At 38.3% G+C, this 19515-nt stretch overlaps 1 protein-coding gene across 10 annotated transcripts in view; it reads right to left on the bottom strand.

Annotated features, from left to right (window-relative positions):
- Positions 1 to 19515, bottom strand: part of foxp2 (forkhead box P2) — a 789456-nt gene that overhangs the window by 643715 nt on the left and 126226 nt on the right. For 8 of the 10 annotated variants that reach the window (XM_043709544.1, XM_043709543.1, XM_043709541.1 and 5 more), the window contains 2 exons: positions 15802 to 15944; positions 5487 to 5571 (listed from right to left, as the gene is read on the bottom strand). The gene's annotated coding sequence lies outside the window, so the exon portion shown is untranslated. Of the gene's footprint in view, positions 1 to 5486; positions 5572 to 15801; positions 15945 to 18928; positions 19178 to 19515 lie in introns of those variants that run through there. The other 2 variants (XM_043709540.1, XM_043709542.1) reach the window with 1 other exon arrangement.

The following is a 19515-nucleotide window of genomic DNA, read 5'->3' as shown; positions in this document are numbered from 1 at the left end:
TATGTTTGGGAAGCAATAGCTTAGGTGGCCAAGAACATGTGGAAACTAACAATCATGTACTCAGAAACCATATGGAATATATGTTATTATAACTTATTTGAACTGTCAATTGTTCCTTCTGTGGGTGCATCAATAGTCCACCAGCTGAACTCAGGCCATTCTCACTTTTTGGAACCAAGCAATCATAATAGTCACAGCTGTCAAAACAAGCCATTACAGCTAGAAGAACTTGAAATTTTAGAACTGACGATTTTGCTTTTCCATCTCAAAGAAGGTTGCCTATCAGTCAATGGAGCAGATGCTTAGCATTTTTAATAGCCCATGACTGGGAATTTGTTTCTGAAGACAGATCTGTTTATACATTTAAATCACAACACTAAGCATAGGAGGACATAGTGACACAATTTTCTACATAAGTGAATGCATTAAGGGTCTTTCTCTAACACTATAAGTACTGCAATGCTTACAAAGATGTATACAATACTAGATAATGTAATTGTCAAGATAGCTCTGCAGGGTAGAGCTCTTTAATGAATCATTGCACAAGAGATAAATGTACATTCTGGTACAACATCTTATAACGTTGGTGGTGTCAAATCATTTTTCACTTATCGATCAGAAAATCCCCAACTCTTCAACAGGCATTTCCAGGTAATCACAGACTCTCTGAAGAGAAAGTTAAAAATCACACAACACCAGGTTATGGTCCAGCAAGTTTATTTGGAAGCACAAGCTTTCGGAGCACTGCCCTACTAGCTACGTGATGAGGAGGCTACAGTTTTGCAGTGATGGAGTGTTTGTCCCTGATGTTGTGCAGTCTTGGGTGGTAATAGTGCTTGCTCTTCAGTTGGGCTGATGTAGGAGAACTCCTGCTCCTCACTAAAGAAGATAGTGACTCCATCGCTGGCTCCTTTGTCGCCACCTAGCCCTGGTGATTTTGCTTACCTTGGATGCTGGCAATCCATGATGTGTCAATCATCTGATTAAACCATTCGGACAATGATCACAGGCAGCGACTAATGGTGCCAGCATGACAATTGTGCCCTTTCCCACCTCTGTTTAAAAGTTAGTTTTCATTCCTCTGAAGAATAACAATTTCTTTTTTCTAAAATACTGCGTTCATAATAAAGTACTGTGGCACCTGATGAATCCTTTGTTTAAATTTGTAGAAGACTATTTACTACTGTAACATATTTAAATGACATCTCATACTACAAAACAAATACTAAATACAGAATACTAAAAGAATTCAGTTTTAAAAGGGAACTCAACTTCCACCAGAGGAAGTGTGATTATCCTGTTATTGTTAGTGGGACACAAAATGTGGAATAGCTGAGGTTTTTTTAAAAAGACTATATAAGAAGACATGTGGTATGAAAGACACATGAAAGCTGTTTTTCCTGCGATAAAACTAAGTTCTAGATTTTGTGAGCAGAGTTCTACTATAGTCACTACCAGACAGCTAACACTCAGAATTTCAAACCATCAATGGCTCAGGGTTTCTCTGTTGCACATCTATCCCCAAGAGAAAAATATCACATACTTATACAAGACAACTGAAAGACAAGATAAACTCCTGGACATAGAATCGTGAACATATCTCCCTGCACGAAAGCCTGGTGTTTCCTTTTGCCTTAATGTGTGATCAGAATCACATGACAATGGAGCAACAGTAATGGATAATTTGGCATAATTTATCCTCTCTTTCTGGCACATATGTTCCAGAATATTCTTTTGTGGATTTTACCTATGCAGAGTGTAAATCTTTGCTCGTCTTTATGCTAACGAACTGTTCAGCTGCTTGGAAAGGAAAGTGAGAAAAATAACAGTGATACCCTGGTAAATCTTTAAAAGTTGTTATTTGGCAAGAAACTGTGATTTAGGATGACTTTTTAAATTACTGTAAATTAGAAAATATGTTATTTTAAAGAAGTAACTATGTTTGCATTTAACGTAGAAACATCAGGAATGACAGTAAGTCAGGGCCAGTATAATAAAGTAATATAATTACAGTGTAATCCAAAGTAAAGTATGGCAGCTCAGCTAGGTCAACTGGAGTGTGCGGGCAGTAATATGAGGGAAGTCTTGGACCCATATATGCAATAGGTGCTGCCAGCTCCAGTGGTGGTTGGAGTCCCTTTGACACATCTGCAAGGTTGAGAGTTATCAGGATAGCATGTTCAGAGAAGTGGTCACACTGCAGCCTAAGGACTTGGAAGCAGAAAAGGAATGGGTGATTGGCAGGCAATCCAGAACAAATAGGCAGATATTGTGGATCTTAGGGATCTGTTCACACATAGGTTTTTCATTTTGAAAGCTTGTGAAGAAACTGGATCCTCAAGGCAGCATAGCCAGATACAAATTTGTGGTACCACAAATGGTTTGGCTTTGCAGCAGCGGAGGGATTCATTAGTTAGGGGAACAGACAGGCATTTCTATGGCCACAGATGTGAATCTAGCTTGGTATGCTTCCGCCCTGGTCAAGGATGTCACAGAGCGACTGCAAGATATTTTTGTGAAGCAGATTGAGCAGTCAGAACTCATGGTCCATATTGCTATCAAGGCTTGGGTACAAAGGGAGATGAGCTCCTGAATCAGAATGGATGGATCTAGATAGAAAATTGGCAAGCAGGACGTCAAATCTTTGGATTCTCCCAGTGTCCCATGCAAGTGAGCATACAAATAGAATGATAAGGAAGATGAATACATGGCTGCAAAGTTGGTGAGGGAGGGAAGGTTTTAGATTTCTCAGACACTGGAACTGGCTCTGGGGAAACTGGCACCTGTACAAGATGCAAGGTTTGCATCTGACCAGACGTGCAATTGAATTCCTTGTAATGCATTTTGCTCAAGCTATTGAGAGTACATTAAACTTACATGATAAGAGTGTGAAAATGAAAGGAATAATAGGTATGGAAACTAGGACATGGAAATGCTTGGAGAGATGGATAGCACTAATATAAAAGATAGAGAGTCAATAGGTGAAGTCAGAATAAGGGAGGAAGTAATGTAATCCAAATCATGGATACTGTGAATTAATGTGAGCGCACATAAATAAATAGCAAATAAAATTGGGGAGTTACAGGCACAGTCGCAACAAGGAAATATGATGCTGCAGCAATAACAGAAACCTGGCTAAAGGAAGCTTGGGACTGTGTGTTAAATATACCTGGTTGCAAGGTGTCCAGAGAAGATCGGAAATGAAGGAAAGAAGGAGGGGTGATGGTATTAGTAAATGAGTCATAACTTGGCTGAGAAAACAGGACATAACAGAGTTTTCAAGGACAGAATCAATTTGGCTAGAGCAAAGGGACAAAAATGTAACTACATGGCTCGGTATCGCCTATAAATCATCAAATAATGGGAAGGATATGGAGGAGCAAATCTGCAGTGAAACTAGAGAGATTCCAACATTATACAGTAATTGTAGTTGGGAAGTTTAACCACCCAAATGTAGACTGACAGTGATAGCATTGGACAGGAGCAAACATTCTCTAATTGTGTTCAGGGAAATTTTCTACGGCAGTTTATGAAAATAATGGCAGTCCAACAAGAAAGAATGCACTGTTAGACCTTACTTGGACACATGATGAGCCATTTAGGTTGAATTTCAGCGGAAGAACTTTTTGAAGATAGTAATCATTATATCGTAAGGTTTGTTCTAAGTTCCATTTCCATAGTATTTCAGACACCTTAAAAATATGCCAAAGTATGTTTCAATTTATTTTTTGCTCGCATGCAATATCTAAATAAATTTTGCTATTCCAGAATTTGAAGTGCATCAAAATTACTTATTCAGAAATAGGAAAGGTATAAAAACATTATTTGCACCGAAATGTGTTATGCACAATGACATTAACAGTGAATAAATATATCAACACATTGGTAGTATGGGTCTGTTTCTGCACTGTGATTTCTATGATGTTAGACAAGAAGGCTAAAAGAAATCTGGAATGAGTTTCCTTTCAACCAAAAGGAAACACTGTAGTGTATAGAATTGTGAGCAATTGCAAACTGAGAAGATTAACTTGTAACTGCTGATGTCAGGAGACAGACTGAATCATCAACTTTTTCACACAGGCATGAGCAAGAAAAATATATGAATACTTTCTGTGCATTTGTTGGGGTGTGGGGTGCTCAACAGGGAGTCATTACTTAAGACACAAGACATACTCTGGCACTCTCTTGTGGGTGGTTCTAACAGTCACCTCTCATAGGCACAGAAACTGACTACCCACCTGTGATATCCTCTGGAATGGTGTCTGGCACAGAAACACTAAAGTTACAAGTGAGAAATACAAAGTACTACACATTTTTGCTGCACAGAATTATAGGATTTCTTCAATCAGAAGTTTTCTAAGCAAAGAATGGTTGTCTTAACATGACAAATACAAAAACTGGCTTTTCTTCATTCATTTGAAGAGTAATGCAGAACAACACACATCACGCTCGAGTCACGTTCCAATACAAGTCCATTTAGATATACATACAGTTTTATATATTGTTGTAATATATGAAGAAATTACATTGAATCTGAAGTGTTTCCAAGAGTTTATTCTTAAAACAGAGTGAATCAAATATGAACTAAATAATTTATTAATTTTAATTCAAATTCTGATCATATACAAAAGCCAGAAATTGTTACTTTTAATTACAAATGGATACCTCTATTTCATTTTGCTACACTTACATGATTGCACATACTCTAAAATGTACTCTTTGAATATTCATAAGTTCAAACAAAGAGAAAATGCAAGTATACCAATGGAAAATAAATTAGCTCATCTTCATTACTGCTGTAATTGGAGCATGGAAAGTGTTAACAATTTGTTAAGATTCAATGAAAAATGTAAGTCATGTTTAACATAAAACAACAAATTACAATTTTTTTTCTTCTGTTCACCTCCCTTAAATGGAGATGTGCACATTGATGGGGTCAGTTTGTGAATAAAATTCATCACGACTCATCATGTCCAATAGTGCAGTATTCTAAGTTAAATTCACGTTTAACAAAATAAAAAATTGTAGTAACTGTCGATTTTCAGACACATTTAAATCTAATTTTTGAAACGTCAACCTTTTAGTTTTCCCTAAGTGGTTAGCATAAATGAGGGCAAATTCAGATAGACATGTGAAAGCTGAAAATTGTTATGACATAACTCATTTCAAATGTCAGTTTTTGATAAGTGTTACTCTACACAAATACCATATTGTTGCTGCAAAACTGTCACATTAATTTCAGTTGTCATTTCAGACAACATAAAAGTACTGGCTGTCATCCAGCAGAAACTATGGAGAAAAGAAGCAACTACTGTGTTCTTTCTTTTGTGAATAGAAGGGTAGGCTAACAATTCAAACCTGGAAACAATTATTTCATCCCAATTCTTGCAGAAATATTTTAGATAATAGTTCTCTATCACAAATATGAAGAAACCATTCTTCATTTTTGTTATTTTAAATTCAAAATTTTCAAAACTGTCACTTACCTAAAAGTTTAAGAACTTCTAGATCAAATATAATTCCATGCAATTCTTTGGAGCTAAGGCAATGTCAGCCCCATGTTCCAACTTTCTGAAAAAATAAATTGAAAGATAAGATTTGTTTCAAAAATCATATGCTTTATATTTTCTTGCAATCGTCTATTAAATATATTTCTGGTGGTTATTTTTGAATTATGTAAAAATAAGTATTCCCACATGTTCATGACATATTATGTGCAAAAAAAACTTTCAACTCAAACAGATGGTGTGTTTATTTGGATTCAAAAACAAGCACTAAATGCTGGTTTTTGACTCGGTAAACGTATTCACTTAATTGTAAAGTTTAGGCTTGAACAATAAGACACTGGCACAAAAGGTGCAGACTTCACTATTCACACTCCTATTAAATGAATACAACATGTTGCACTTACATTAACTTGCATCGAGCCTATAGCACAGAAATAGGCAATTTGGATAAACTGGGTGATTCTGAAATTAATGCTCCACATTAATCTCTCTTTCTTCCCTCTTCACATACCTTTATATACTTTTCTCTTGACATTAACCTTAAATTCTTGAATTCCAAGTCCGAAGATGTGCAGATTAAGTGGGCAGACCATGCTAAATTACACATAGTGTCCAGGAATGTGTAGGTTAGGTGGATTACAAGGTTAGAGGGGGTTGTGTCTGGGTCGGATGCTCTTTGGAGGGTCGGTGTAGATTCGATGGACCAAATGGCCTGCTTCCACACTGTAGGGATTCTACGTTTCTATTCATCTCCGCTAAACCATTAGGTGCATGGTACACTTTTAGCCACTGTTTAGGGAAAGAAATTTCTCTTGATTCCACTTGGATTTACTGGTAGCCATTTTATTTTTGTGGACCTCAATTTTGAATCACTTAGACGTAGGAGTTACTTTTCCGTATCTACTCTACCAACCCACTTCATCATTTTAAAAGATCTGAATCATGTGACCCAAGATAGTGTGGAAAATGCTAGAATCCATTTTAAAGGATTTAATAGAGCAAAAGTGACAGGATTGGACAGAGTCAGCATGGACGTATGAAAAGGAAATCATGCTTGACAAATCTACTGGAATTTTTCAAGGATGCAATTTTTAGAGCTATAAGGGGAGCTCATAGATGTGGCTTCCTTGGACTTTCACGAGTTTTGATAAGGTTCAACATTCAAGATTAACGTGTAAAATTAATACATTTGTGTACGGCATAGATAGAGAACATGGTAGATAAGAAACAAAGAGTCTGAATAAATGGGTCTGCTTCCAAGCTGCAGGTGACTAGTGGAGTACAGCAATCAGTGTTTGGACTCCAGCTCTTTGTAACATATATAACAATGATTTAGATTAGAGAGCTAAATGTAATCTCACCAAGTTTGCAGATGCCACAAAGTTGGATGGGAATGTGAGGAGGATGAAGAGATGCTGCAGTGTGATTTGGACAAGCTGATTGAGTGGGCAAATGTTTTGGTCACCTTCTCTGAGAAAGGATGTACTTACTATGGGATGAATGCAATGAAGATATACCAGACTGATTCCTGGGATGGCAGGGCTGATGTATGAAGGAAACTGGAATGGTTAGGACTATTTTCATTGGAGTTTAGAAGAATGAGAGGCATCAAACAGAAATCTATAAAATTCTAACAGGACTAAACAGGTAAATGCAGTAATGGTGTTCTCGATGACTGGGGAGTCAGGAACTAAGAACACATCCAGGGCAAGATAGAATCATAGAATTTTACAATACAGAAGGAGGCCATTTGACCCATCGTGTTTGTACCTGCTCCTTTAAGAGCTACCCAGCTAATCTCATTCAACAACCCCAACTCCATAGCATTCTAAATTCATCACCGTCAAATATATATCCAATTCGCTTTTAAAACCTCGTATGGAATCAACCTACTCCACTCTCCCAGGCAGCACATTCTAAATTAACAACATTCTGAGTATAGAAGTTTCTCCTCATCTCTATGATAGCTGTCTTGCTGACAATCTTGAAATTGAGACTCCTAGTTACTGACATACCAACTAGTGGAAATAGAATATCCTTCTCTACCCTGTCAAAATTATTCATAACTTTGAACACCTCAATAAGGGAACCTCTTAATCTTCTCTACTCCAAGCAGAATAAATCCAATTTCTCTGATCTAAAATCCCTCATTCCTGGTATCGTTCTAGTAAATTTCCTTTGCACTATCTCCAGGACTTTAATATCCTTTCTTTAAAAAAAGTGCCCAGAACTGAACACAATACTCCAAATGTGATCTAACCAATAATTTGTAGAAGCGTAGCATCACCTCCTTGCTTTTATACTCTATGCCTCTATTTATAAACCCAAGAATGATTTAAGCCTTCTCAACCACTTTTTCAACTTACCCTACTAACTTCAAAGAAATATATACATACGTTCCTCTGCTCCTATACAACCCTCAATGTTGTATCATTGACCCTACATTGGGTCTCCATCTTTCTTCTACCAAATGTATTATCTCACATTTCTCTGCATTGAATTTCATCTATTAGGTGTCTGCACATTTGGCCAACTTGTCAGTGTCTCTCTGAAGTCGGGCAGCATTTTCCTTCCAATTCACCACTCTTCCTAGATTAATATCTCTACAAATTTAGAGATTTTGCCCTCAACACATTTATCAAAACAACAAATTATCGTTTATAATAAATCAGAAAAAACAAGGATCTCAACACTGGTCCTGGGGGAGCACCGCTTTCAACTCATCTCCAAACTGAGAAATGGCCATCTATAATTACACTCTGTTTCTTATTTTTTAAACAACTTCTAATGTATGCTGCCAAGGACCTATCAATCCCAAATATTTCTTCTTTGCTAATTAGCCTACCATTTATCAAATGTTTTCAGCAAGTCCAAATATACAATAGTTGAAACTTTATTGCTGGAACAGCACAGCAGGTCAGGCAGCATCCAGGGAACAGGAGATTCGACGTTTCGGGCACAGGCCCTTCTTCAAATATACAATAGCCAGAACATCACCCTCATCCACTGCCTGTGTCACCCTGTCAAAAAAGTCACTTAAATTTGTCAGAAATGATCTTGCCATTGACAAAGTTATGTTGACTGTTAAGTATTAACTTATTGATCTTTAAGTGCATATTTAAGTGCATATTTACTTTATCCTGTACTATGGCCTTCATCAATTCATTGACGTCAAGCTGATAGGTCTGTCGTTTCCTGGGTTATCCTCTGCCCATTTTTTAAACAATGGTGTCACATTTGCAGTCCTCCAGTTCACCGGGACTAATCTTATGTTCAGAAAGTTAAAAATCACACAACACCAGGTTATAGTCCAACAGGTTTAATTGGAAGCAGACTAGCTTTCGGAGCAACGCTCCTTCATCAGGTGATTGTCCACAATCACCTGATGAAGGAGCGTCGCTCCGACAGCTAGTGTGCTTCCAATTAAACCTGTTGGACTATAACCTGGTGTTGTGTGATTTTTAACTTTGTACACCCGTCCAACACCGGCATCTCCAAATCATATGTTCAGAAAGGCAATTTGCTCCCTTAACTCTCTCAGCCATCTAGGATACATCCCATTTAGACTGACAACTTCTCTACCTGGAGTGCTGCCAGCCTTTTTAACAACTCTTCCTTATCTATCACTCTACTGCATAGATGGTCAAGACCCACATTTCAACTAGGCCATTGTCACTATTTTCTAATTTGGTAAAAACAGAAGCAAAGTACCCATTTAGTACCACTGTCACACCCTTTGCTTCAGTGAGCAGCCCACCCTGCATGTTCCTTATGGGCCCCACTCTGTCCTTCACTTAATTTTAAAATTAATATGCCTGAGGAACATTTTACTATTTATTTTAGTGCAGGCTTCCTGTTAGCCTTCCTTTTACCATTCTGAGTCTCTCTCCTGCATTTGAGTTAATCTTCCTGATTTCTCTTGCTATTACTATTCCATGACTATGCATCACATGCCTCATTTTTATTCCTTATTTTCGAGAAATTTCTTCACTCAGAGAACGATGAGCCTGAGAAATTTTCTCAAAGCGGCTGAGACCAAATCCTTGCATGTTTTGAAGAAGGAGTTAGATTAGGACTAAAGGAATTGAAGGGTAAAGGGAGGAACCAGGAACAGGGTGCTCAGTTGAATAATCAACTGAGGAACAGGGTGCTCAGTTGTATGATTGTATAGAATGGCAAAGCAGGCTTGAAGGGCAGATGGCTTACTTCTGCTCCTACTTTCCCATCTCCTGGATGGAATTCCCCATTTCTGTAACTACTCAGTTCTAGAATAATCTTCTTTAATTTTTTTGGCAGCTATTCCAGTGCCTGTTGATTGTTAAGTATTAACTTAAGTGCATATTTACCTTATCTAAAATAATATACCTTGTAATTATAATTCCTATTTTTCTATTAAGAATAAGTGTTCCTGGTACTCAACGTAGTCGAACCAAAGTTATCTTAGTTTACTCCTTTTTAATTCTATTTATTGAAAAATAAGCTCCAGTACTTTGTTTGCTAGTTTAACCTCCACATTCCTCAAAATCTAAACTAAATGGTGTGGCAGGATCAGAATGTTCCTTTTCATGTTATGGAAAATATTCGTGGGTTGAGAAATGAGCCATAGTTGTTGCCGCAGGTCAATCTTTGCCTTCTCAGAAGTGTTTAGTTAGTTAATTTTTCCTTACCAAATACCAACTTATAGACACTTATTCAGTTGCAACAAATTTGCCTCGAAATTTTCAATGAATCAATAACTGTGCAAATCTGAAAGTTTTCAAGTTTATAATGCAGAGTGATACAACAATACTGTAAACAGTAACTATGGAAGAATGTCATCAAAGCGAATAAAATCTGCACTATGCAAGGCATCTTTGTGCTATTCATTTCAGATAGAAGGAGCAGGATCAAAGGAGACAACTGGCTGTACACATGAGCTTTCATTGTTCATGCTAAAGAGGCAAGATGTAGACCAATAGCTTTAACATGGTGTGCCTCAGTGTGCAATATTTTTATCAGAAAGTCATAATCTGTTAGGGGCAATTTTAATGTCCCTTCACTCACTTGGTGAATGATAAAGATAGAGGTTTCACGTCATGTCTTTGTACACATACTTCCATTACTGTTTCCCTCTCATATCATTCTATCAGCTCCATGTACTATAGGAGTATGAGTGCCGTATGCTAATGGCTGGTTGACATCATCAGTGATACCAGATGATGTTAGATCACATAAATCTAAGGCATGATATTAGAAAATTTTAGTGATTTCCTTGCTCCAGCCTATCTCTATATATAATTTAATGTTTAATAGAAGGTTCCAGTTTGCATTAGTATGATGGTTGATCCTACTGTGTCTACAACTCCCAGATCCATTTACCATATTAATATATGATGTCAGCAATAGTGTGTGGTCTATAAACCATTTATGAGAGATCCTAGCTGACACCAACAAAGAATGGAAAACTGAAAATTCTTGATTGCCTGAATATATTTAAAAAAACACACCTACACAAGATATCAGAAGAGCTTGCCATTATCAGAACCAAAGATAGATGACTGGAAGTGCACAAAATACTAGACAAAACTTCAACCCTTCTCAAGCCCTAACAGCACTAAAGATGCTTTGACCCAACCTTGTACAATTTGATGGGTGTCACCGCTATAAGTGACACCAGGCTGCCTTTCAAATGGCTCAGGAGCTCAATAATATTCAGATAAATGTGCTCCTCTACACAATCCACAGCTAACCTAGTCCAATGGTGCTTTATTATAACAGTGTGTTAAGAAGAAACAGTTAGTTATACAGAAGTTGTACAAGCCTCTGACTCTCACTTTGTTTTGTCGGACAATGTAAGAGCAGACCAGGGAATGGCTGGCAACTCCACCTAAATGCCAGGTAACTGGCCTCCTTCTGGGATAGGATTGTTCAGAAAATGGCAGGATTGATATCTTTAGGACTGATATTGCTGTTTACTGCCCCTCCAAAACAAACATGGTGCGTAGTAAATATTAGATGATGTCCACCCACTGATTCCTAAAGCTCGATATTGTTGCAATGTAGTCAAAACTAACTGTTGACAAATGAAGAAAAACTGCATAAGACACATCAGATTTGTCCCCAACAACACAGCAGTCTTGCTTGTTGTATTCATTTTGGGTTCCAAATTTCCAAACTCAAGACATCAACCACTAGTCCATATTTGCATGCCATTTTACCAACCTCCCAGGCAATATGGTTGTCAGAATGAAAGAAATAGTCTGCGTCTTGCCTGATCATCTAATCAAATATGGCAGTTGTTGCTGAAGGGAATATTTTGCAGAGGTTATGCTAAGACTACCATTAGTAGCATTTTAAGGGGACTTCTATCTCTTTGTGCTTTCATTTAATGCAAATATAGACACATTTAATATTCAAATAAACAAACAGAGTTTCCGAGCAGGCCTGTAATCAAGTGCAGAGGTTTTTCAATTTTACTGTTAACGACAGATCTCAATTTGTTGCGAGCTCTGAAGTAACTGCAACATTAACAAAATGCAAAATGACAAACAACCTGAAAAATGAATGCACAGAAAGGTGATAACATATTGTTTAAAAGGTAAAAAAAAAAGGTAGAAAAGAGGTACCTGCAAAACTGTTAGAGATTCTAAGTACTGGTCTGTGAGACTACTCTTGCATTAAAAATAGGAACACAAAACCACATGAAACTTCATGCAAATACATTTCTAAATTTGTCTAATTCCATCTTGGTCTAGTTATTCCAATGAGAAATCTATCTGACAAATCCCACAGCATCTGTTTGTTAAAAAAAGGAGTTCCAGAATCCTAAGCAATATCGATCTCTCGATCAATGTCATTCAAACAAATATCTGAGAGTTATTACTATTTGTGGGACTTTGCTGTGTGTAAATTCATTGCTGCATTTCAGAGCATACAACAGTGACAACTGTTGTATGGGCGGCACGGTGTCACAATGGTTAGCACTGCTGCCTCACAGCGCCTGAGACCCAGGTTCAATTCCCGCCTCAGGCGACTGACCGTGTGGAGTTTGCACGTTCTCCCCGTGTCTGCGTGGGTTTCCTCCGGGTGCTCCGGTTTCCTCCCACAGTCCAAAGATGTGCAGGTCAGGTGAATTGGCCATGCTAAATTGCCCGTAGTGTTAGGTTAGGGGTATGGGTGGGTTGCGCTTCAGTGGGGCGGTGTGGACTTGTTGGGCCGAAGGGCCTGTTTCCACACTGTGAGTAATCTAATCTAATCTAACAATTTTAAAACTAATTGACTACAATAAATTCTGAGACCATCCTGATTTTGTAAAAAGGAACAGACAAAATTTAACCATTCACATAAACGATGCCACATTTTCATAGGAAACAACTGCTGAATTCACTAAATTAAGCATTTCTCTCTTTTCTGTTATAGTTCCCATTATCTTAATGCTGGAAGTACTCAGTAGCTCAGGCAGCTTTTGTGGAGACAGAAGCAAAGTTATGAGGCTGAATTTTTCATTTTTTGGGCTAAATTTGAATTGAGTCAAGGATTTGGACAGTTTCACGTCATGAAGCCTGGTGGGTTTTCTTGCCTTATCTTACCATACTCACCTCATTAGTTACCCATAATGCCCCTTTTGCATTGGAAAATGTCTACTTGCAGTACCATCTTATCATGTGCAGTTCCCAGAACAATTTAATATTCAGTGGGAATACTGGAAAACACAGGCATCCCTTGCATCCATGTCATCTTTGAAGCCCTTTGTGCACCTGGATAAACATTACCAGTCCACAGCTGCCCTGCAAAGTTCCGGACATTTGCTCCAGGCATGGCAAACAGGAAAATCAATACTCTGGTTTACAGGCAGACACCTGAAGGTCCAAGGGTTTTGCCAAGGCAGAAACACCTCCTGTCCAGGACCAGCAAAACAAGGTAATTGTGTGAGGTAAGATATGGGAATTATATACAGTTTAATGTAAATTGTTTTGAGTTTGGATTTTTGAATTTGGGTTTTATGTGTGGCTGTAGGTGTTTAACAATTAACTTGTAAGTATTTCTATAGCCATGGTGATATTTATTTTTAAACACAACATGAGAGAAGGTTTTTGGGTTTAGGCTTTGGTAATATGGGCTTTTGTTTAGGGATAACTTTATAACTGAACAAGGTAAACAGTGGTCAATTAGGCTGCAATTTCAACATTGTAATATACAGGTTTTAGATCAGTCAGGCAATCAAGCTTATGTCGAAAAGGCAGGAAAGTGGAGTTGAGGATTATCAGATCAGCTATGATCGAATTGAATTGTGGAGTAGACTCTTTAGGATGAATGGCCTGCTTCTATTCCAATGTTCTTTGATCTTAATAGTTTAGAAAGTTAGGGATTGCTTTTTTTTTCAATTAGGGAAATGCCCGTAAGTTGGTAAAAAAAAGGGTGTTACTTTAATTTCAATTTGGGCAGTTCTGCCTGTTCTTAGCTACAGCTGGATGTGTAAAGCAATTGCTCTTGGGAAGGTTTTTTAGAATTATTACAAATAGGTTACATCAGTGTAAAGAATCTAGTACAAATTCCAGACTGGAAATATTTGATTAAAACACTTGAGGGTTTACTTGAATCTGAGAAAGTGTTTGATGGCTCCAGGAAAACTTTCAAATGCTCAAGACTGGGAGTTGAAGCCAAAGTTAAATTAAGTCCTACAGGCATGATAGAGAAAGAAATTTTCTTTTGTGTGAGTATTGTAAAGGGTTGGTTTTGCAATTAATGAGATTACATTTTACTGTACATTTCAAAATGTTTAAATGTGTTATGCATATGTAGTTTGGTTTATTCTATCTTCTTTTATTTGAATAATAGACATCTGTTTTAATGTTAAAACAAAATCTGCAATATTTTGTGCTTACATTTCAGTGAGAGGCCACCTCATTAAAATCAAATAAAATGTGATTTATCAGGCTGGGATTTCAGCCTGGGGTCTAAGTTGTCCAGTAACATCTCCTAGATCATAACATGTTAAAGTGATTGAGGATAAGATTAAAATAGGAGTTGGATGGAAAATTAAAATGCCACATGACAGAGATCAGGGAATACATACAGACTGAATCATGGTGTTCCACAAGGTGATTGCTCAACCTAAGAATAGTCTCTCCCATGTAGAGGAGATTGCATCATGAACATTGAATACCAGTATACTAAATTAGAAGTATAAGTAAGTGACTGCTTCACTGAAAATAATAGGTGAGCTCCTGGGTGGTGGAGTAGATAAAAAGGCAGATGTTGTGTCTTCTGAACTTGAAATGAAAGATGTGGTGTTTACTGGAAAGAGTGTTAGGGTGAATTGTAACTAAAATGTTGCAGAGAACGGCCTCTTCCAAACACGAAATGGGAATGAAACGTCACAAGGTGCTTGTTGTGCCACTTTGGAAGTGCGGATATAACAGAGAATGATCCATTGAAAATGGAGAGTGTTGGGATGGTAAGTAAAGAAAATGGAACTGACATGTTTTTCTGGGAGGGAGGAGAGAAGGAGGATTTGCAGTCATTCAAATGCACATAGGCAAGACCACGATCAACCATAAAGAAGCAGAATCCTCAAGTTGAAAAAGAGGGAGATATAATGAAGCTCACCAATGGAAAGAGATATCATCAAAATAAATCAGACAGGGTTTCAGAAACTAAGAGACTGAAAGCAAGACAGGAAAGCAGGGTGATGGTAGCTTTTGGAGTCAGTGGGTATAAAATCCACGTTAGTTGGTAGCATATAATAGAAATGAAAAAAATCAAGGAAAGGAAAGAACAAAAGATGGACAGTGTAAAAGCACAGGAATGTGGAAAATTATAAGCAGCTCTAATGAATTTTTACAGTTTAGGCGAGAACAGAACACAGTGCCTAAAACTGAGGCTCGAGAGAGAAAATGAGTAAGACTGGATCAAAAACTTGACCAACAATCACACTTAGATGCAAGCATACCTACAGCAGATATGGATTCCCAAGGCAACACTCTTTTTTAGGCAGTAAGCAGACTCATGGGAGACATTGTTAAATAAAAGATGTTTAGCCAGTCAAAGGAGTCTGTTGGTGGATCAGATGTATAGATGCAATTTCCATTCAAACCTTTCGTGAAGATTATCAAAGATTCACCATGGCAGATAATAACCTCTGATTGTAGTTAACATGGTGCATTAATTCATCCATAATTTCCTTGAGATTTAGTCTGTATTTCTGTCACGAGGTAATTATTCAACATGCCATGAGGGTTAAGGAGGTTATGCCTCTATCATTACTATGGTATACATGTCAGGAAGAGTGCCTGCATTCACCTTGGTCATTTACCTTATTAAAGTTCTTCCGAGACTGAAGGCAGTTTGTGGATGGTGAAGACTGTACTTAATGCCTCAGCAAACTTCCTTTCATAAAATTTGCACAACCCTCTTCCTGTCTTGGCTCCAGGACTCTTCTTCTGGACTTTATTTTTCCTGGAAAGACATCCAATAAAACAACAATTAATCTGGGAACCCTTCCCACTGATCACCCCCAACACTACAGTAGCCCCATCTAACATTGTCACAGTTACTTCAATGTTTTGTTGCTGACTATCAAAAATGTGCTGATTTAATCGATTTCAAATTTTTAAATAATACAGCACCTTGAAACCCTCTCCCCATCTTTTCAAACAGACAGGCAGAGGTTTTATTACTACCATTCTGCTGTACACAGAAACACAAACAGATCAGGAATAAAAAACAGTAATCCAAACCCACAAAGGCCAATAATAAGATTTTATGGATCGCATCTGAAATGTTCAGGATTAGCAGAAGAAGATGAGTTTGCAGCTGTGCTGTATTGCACTGGTAGTGTTGAACAGTTGATTTTCAAGGATCTTGGTTTTGTATACTGATTGAAGTTCCTTTGACCTGAATACATTTTTAATTGACTTGTAGCAGTTGGACTGATTAAAAAAAAAAGCCTTTCTCTACCTGCAGTCCAGGGGTGCTTACTGGATTTTCCAGTATTTGACTTTCACAGCATAGTAGACACACACTAGTTAGCCCTCTGCAGCATAATATAATGCGCACGATGGTGGTTCATTTTCAAATCTTTGCTTTTGTATATTCCTGGAATGTGAATCTACAAAAACCTCTCTAAGAAATCGTTCTTGGCTGAGAAGCAGGTTAAATAGTCAGCTTCTTCATTATGTCACTCCTCTATTTGCAATTTATTTGATGCCTTCAGATGTTACATTCCATCAAACTCACACAGAATATCTGCATGCAAACCAGCCAGTGAATTTACACCAACATTTATTTTGTCTCTATTGTGTTCTCCTAGTTTAAAAAAAATCTCTATTAAAAAGTTAAGGTAAGAAATGACCATAGTAATTTGGGTTTCCAATGTGGTGTCAAAACATGCTGTAAAATTGAATTCAACATTATGGTTATTTTTTGTGGCTTTGTAAAACTGTCTTTAGCATTTAATATATTTATACCCCATGACACCTTTGCTCCTCTCCATGGTTGGCCTTGTAGTTTTCTTACTAAAATGGACCACCACATTTTTATCTATACATGACCGAGGATTACAAAATAATCTCAATGCACTTTTTTTGAAGAATTTAAATTTTCATGTCCCACATAAGCCATTCATTTTCTCCACTATTCATACGTCAGCTGTACATTATATATGATTCAATATGGATACAATAGGCTGAATTTTACCAACTTTTGGCTGTCTCAGTTGCAGTGTTTCATGGAGGGCTTCTCCCTATGAGCGCGAGCAAGTTAGCTTACCCAATTCTCCACTGCTCACCTATAATGTGTGTACCATACCTATGTAGCATCAATATTAAGCTATGTTACATGTACCAGCAGTGGAAGTACTCGTCAGTGCCAGGAACTCTGGGATTTCTGCCTTCAGTATAATTTTAAAGTTGAACTGTGTACCATGTCAAATGCTAAAAGTTATGCAGAACCCCACACAGTACTTGCAACGGAAGAGAAACAAACAAGAAAAGAGAACACGTACTTCACTAGAAATAGAATCTCACCTCGGTGTTTGCTAGTATTGCTACTTTAAAACATCACCTGTTTGATCAGCTATCAATCATTATAACTGGAGCTGCAAGAATTGAGCTACAGAAGGGCTACCCAGCCTTAGCACCATAGCATGTTAGAACCCTGTCTGAAAGGGTGCTACTTTTCCCCAAATGCATGGTGTAGCAGAGCATCTTGTCATTGCTGAATGTGGTGCGACACATGGTGAAAAGTCTTTAAACAGTTGAAAATGCTTGTCTTTCCTGTTGTTACATAAAAGAAAAATAAAACAGAACAAATTCATTTGCTTCAGAGAACTGAGAGGGACTGTTTGTCTTTCAAACAACTACAAATTTACAGTCAAGGATAATCACTTTAACCGACTTAGAACGATGCAGGCCAAGTGCAGGGAAATGGGGTTAGTGTGGACGGACATTTTGGTCAGCATGGATCAGTTTGACCCAAAGGGTCTGTCTCCATGCTGTAGACTCTATGACTCACATCTATTGGAAGTGGATGTCAATTACGTTCTGTCTAGCTTGTTGTGACCAATGCTGCAGTGGTCTATCATGTTGAAAGTGATGTTCATCGTGCTCAATGTCCTCATCTTCTTCCTCAGAAGATTACTGCCATTGTACCAGCTCTTCAGTGTCCATCACATCCCCTCTTTAGTTACTCCAGTAGTGCAGGGTACAGCATGCAAGGATAATGTGGCAAACTCCATCTGGAAGTGAATTACAAGGTCCCTCCAGACTGATCCCAGCATCAGAACTTCAGAGGATTTACCATCTGCTTCACAATGGCCTTGTTGGAAAAATGGCTCAGTGAAGGGGTTATGTAACAGAACCATCAGGGTAGCTCTTATTTCCCAGGAACCATCCCTGTAAGGCATTCAGCCCTTGAAATAAAACAGAAACAGGAGAAATTGCAAGGATAAAGACATCCTGGTAGCTTCCACTGTCCCTGGTATAGATTTCCATGATGTTGCACTGATGATCACAGAAGATTTGTACATTGATGGAATGGAATCCTTATCTGTTGATGAAATCTATTGTGTGAAGATATGACACTTTCAGTGCAATATCTGTCGCACCCTGCACTTGGAGAAAGTTAGCTGCGTTGGCAAAGATCAAACCCAGGCTGCAGCATTGACCTGGGTGCATGAAAACAAGGAAGTGGTGAGATCTAGCACAAACTGGAACAGTGAAAGTCTTGATGAATATGTCGATTGAGGATAGAGAGATCTTACACAGATCTCTAGTGGATCATTAGAAGCAACCAGTTGCATAGAAGCTGAGCCACATGTATCACCTTAAATGCTACTGGGATTGGATGGCTACCCATCCCTTTGGGTCACAGTCCTTCTCAAGCAGATGAGACAGTTCTGTGCCTGTGTCCTGAGACATCCTCAGTCTGTTGTGGCAATTTACCTCATATTTGGAGGAAATGGCACTGAGGATGATAGATTCTGGGCCATGTGTACTTCCGCTGCTTCCTGAGGGGACTTTCTGCTGTGCCATCTTCAGATTTGGCCGTTTGGCAGCCAGTGGAGGCTCCTGATCGTCCTGGACTCACTAGAAAATTTCTTCCACCTTTACTGCTCTGCCTTCAATACACCACAGACACAATGATAATAATCCCTTCTGTGGCTAGATTTATTGGTTGCAGTTTCAATGAGCCTACATGGGGAGATAAGAAACAGGTCTTTAGTAATGTGACCAGTCAGCATTCATATCACACACAAATTACAGTATAATATCATCCTCCACACAGTGGGGCATGGCACACTCGGATAAGGAGGGCCATGGAATGCAACTATATGGATTTTTGACACAGTGGACCTTACTTTGATAAATGCAGTCAGCGTTTCAGAGAACACCTCTGGGACACCCGGACCAACCAACCCAACCACCCTGTGGCTCAACATTTCAATTCCCCCTCCCACTCCACCAAGGATATGCAGGTCTTTGGACTCCTCCATCCGCAGACCACAACAAAACGACAGTTGGAGGAAGAG

The sequence above is a fragment of the Chiloscyllium plagiosum genome, chromosome 19 (assembly GCF_004010195.1).
Source record: "Chiloscyllium plagiosum isolate BGI_BamShark_2017 chromosome 19, ASM401019v2, whole genome shotgun sequence".
NCBI lineage: Eukaryota > Metazoa > Chordata > Chondrichthyes > Orectolobiformes > Hemiscylliidae > Chiloscyllium > Chiloscyllium plagiosum.
This window is presented reverse-complemented; position numbering and strand designations above follow the sequence as displayed.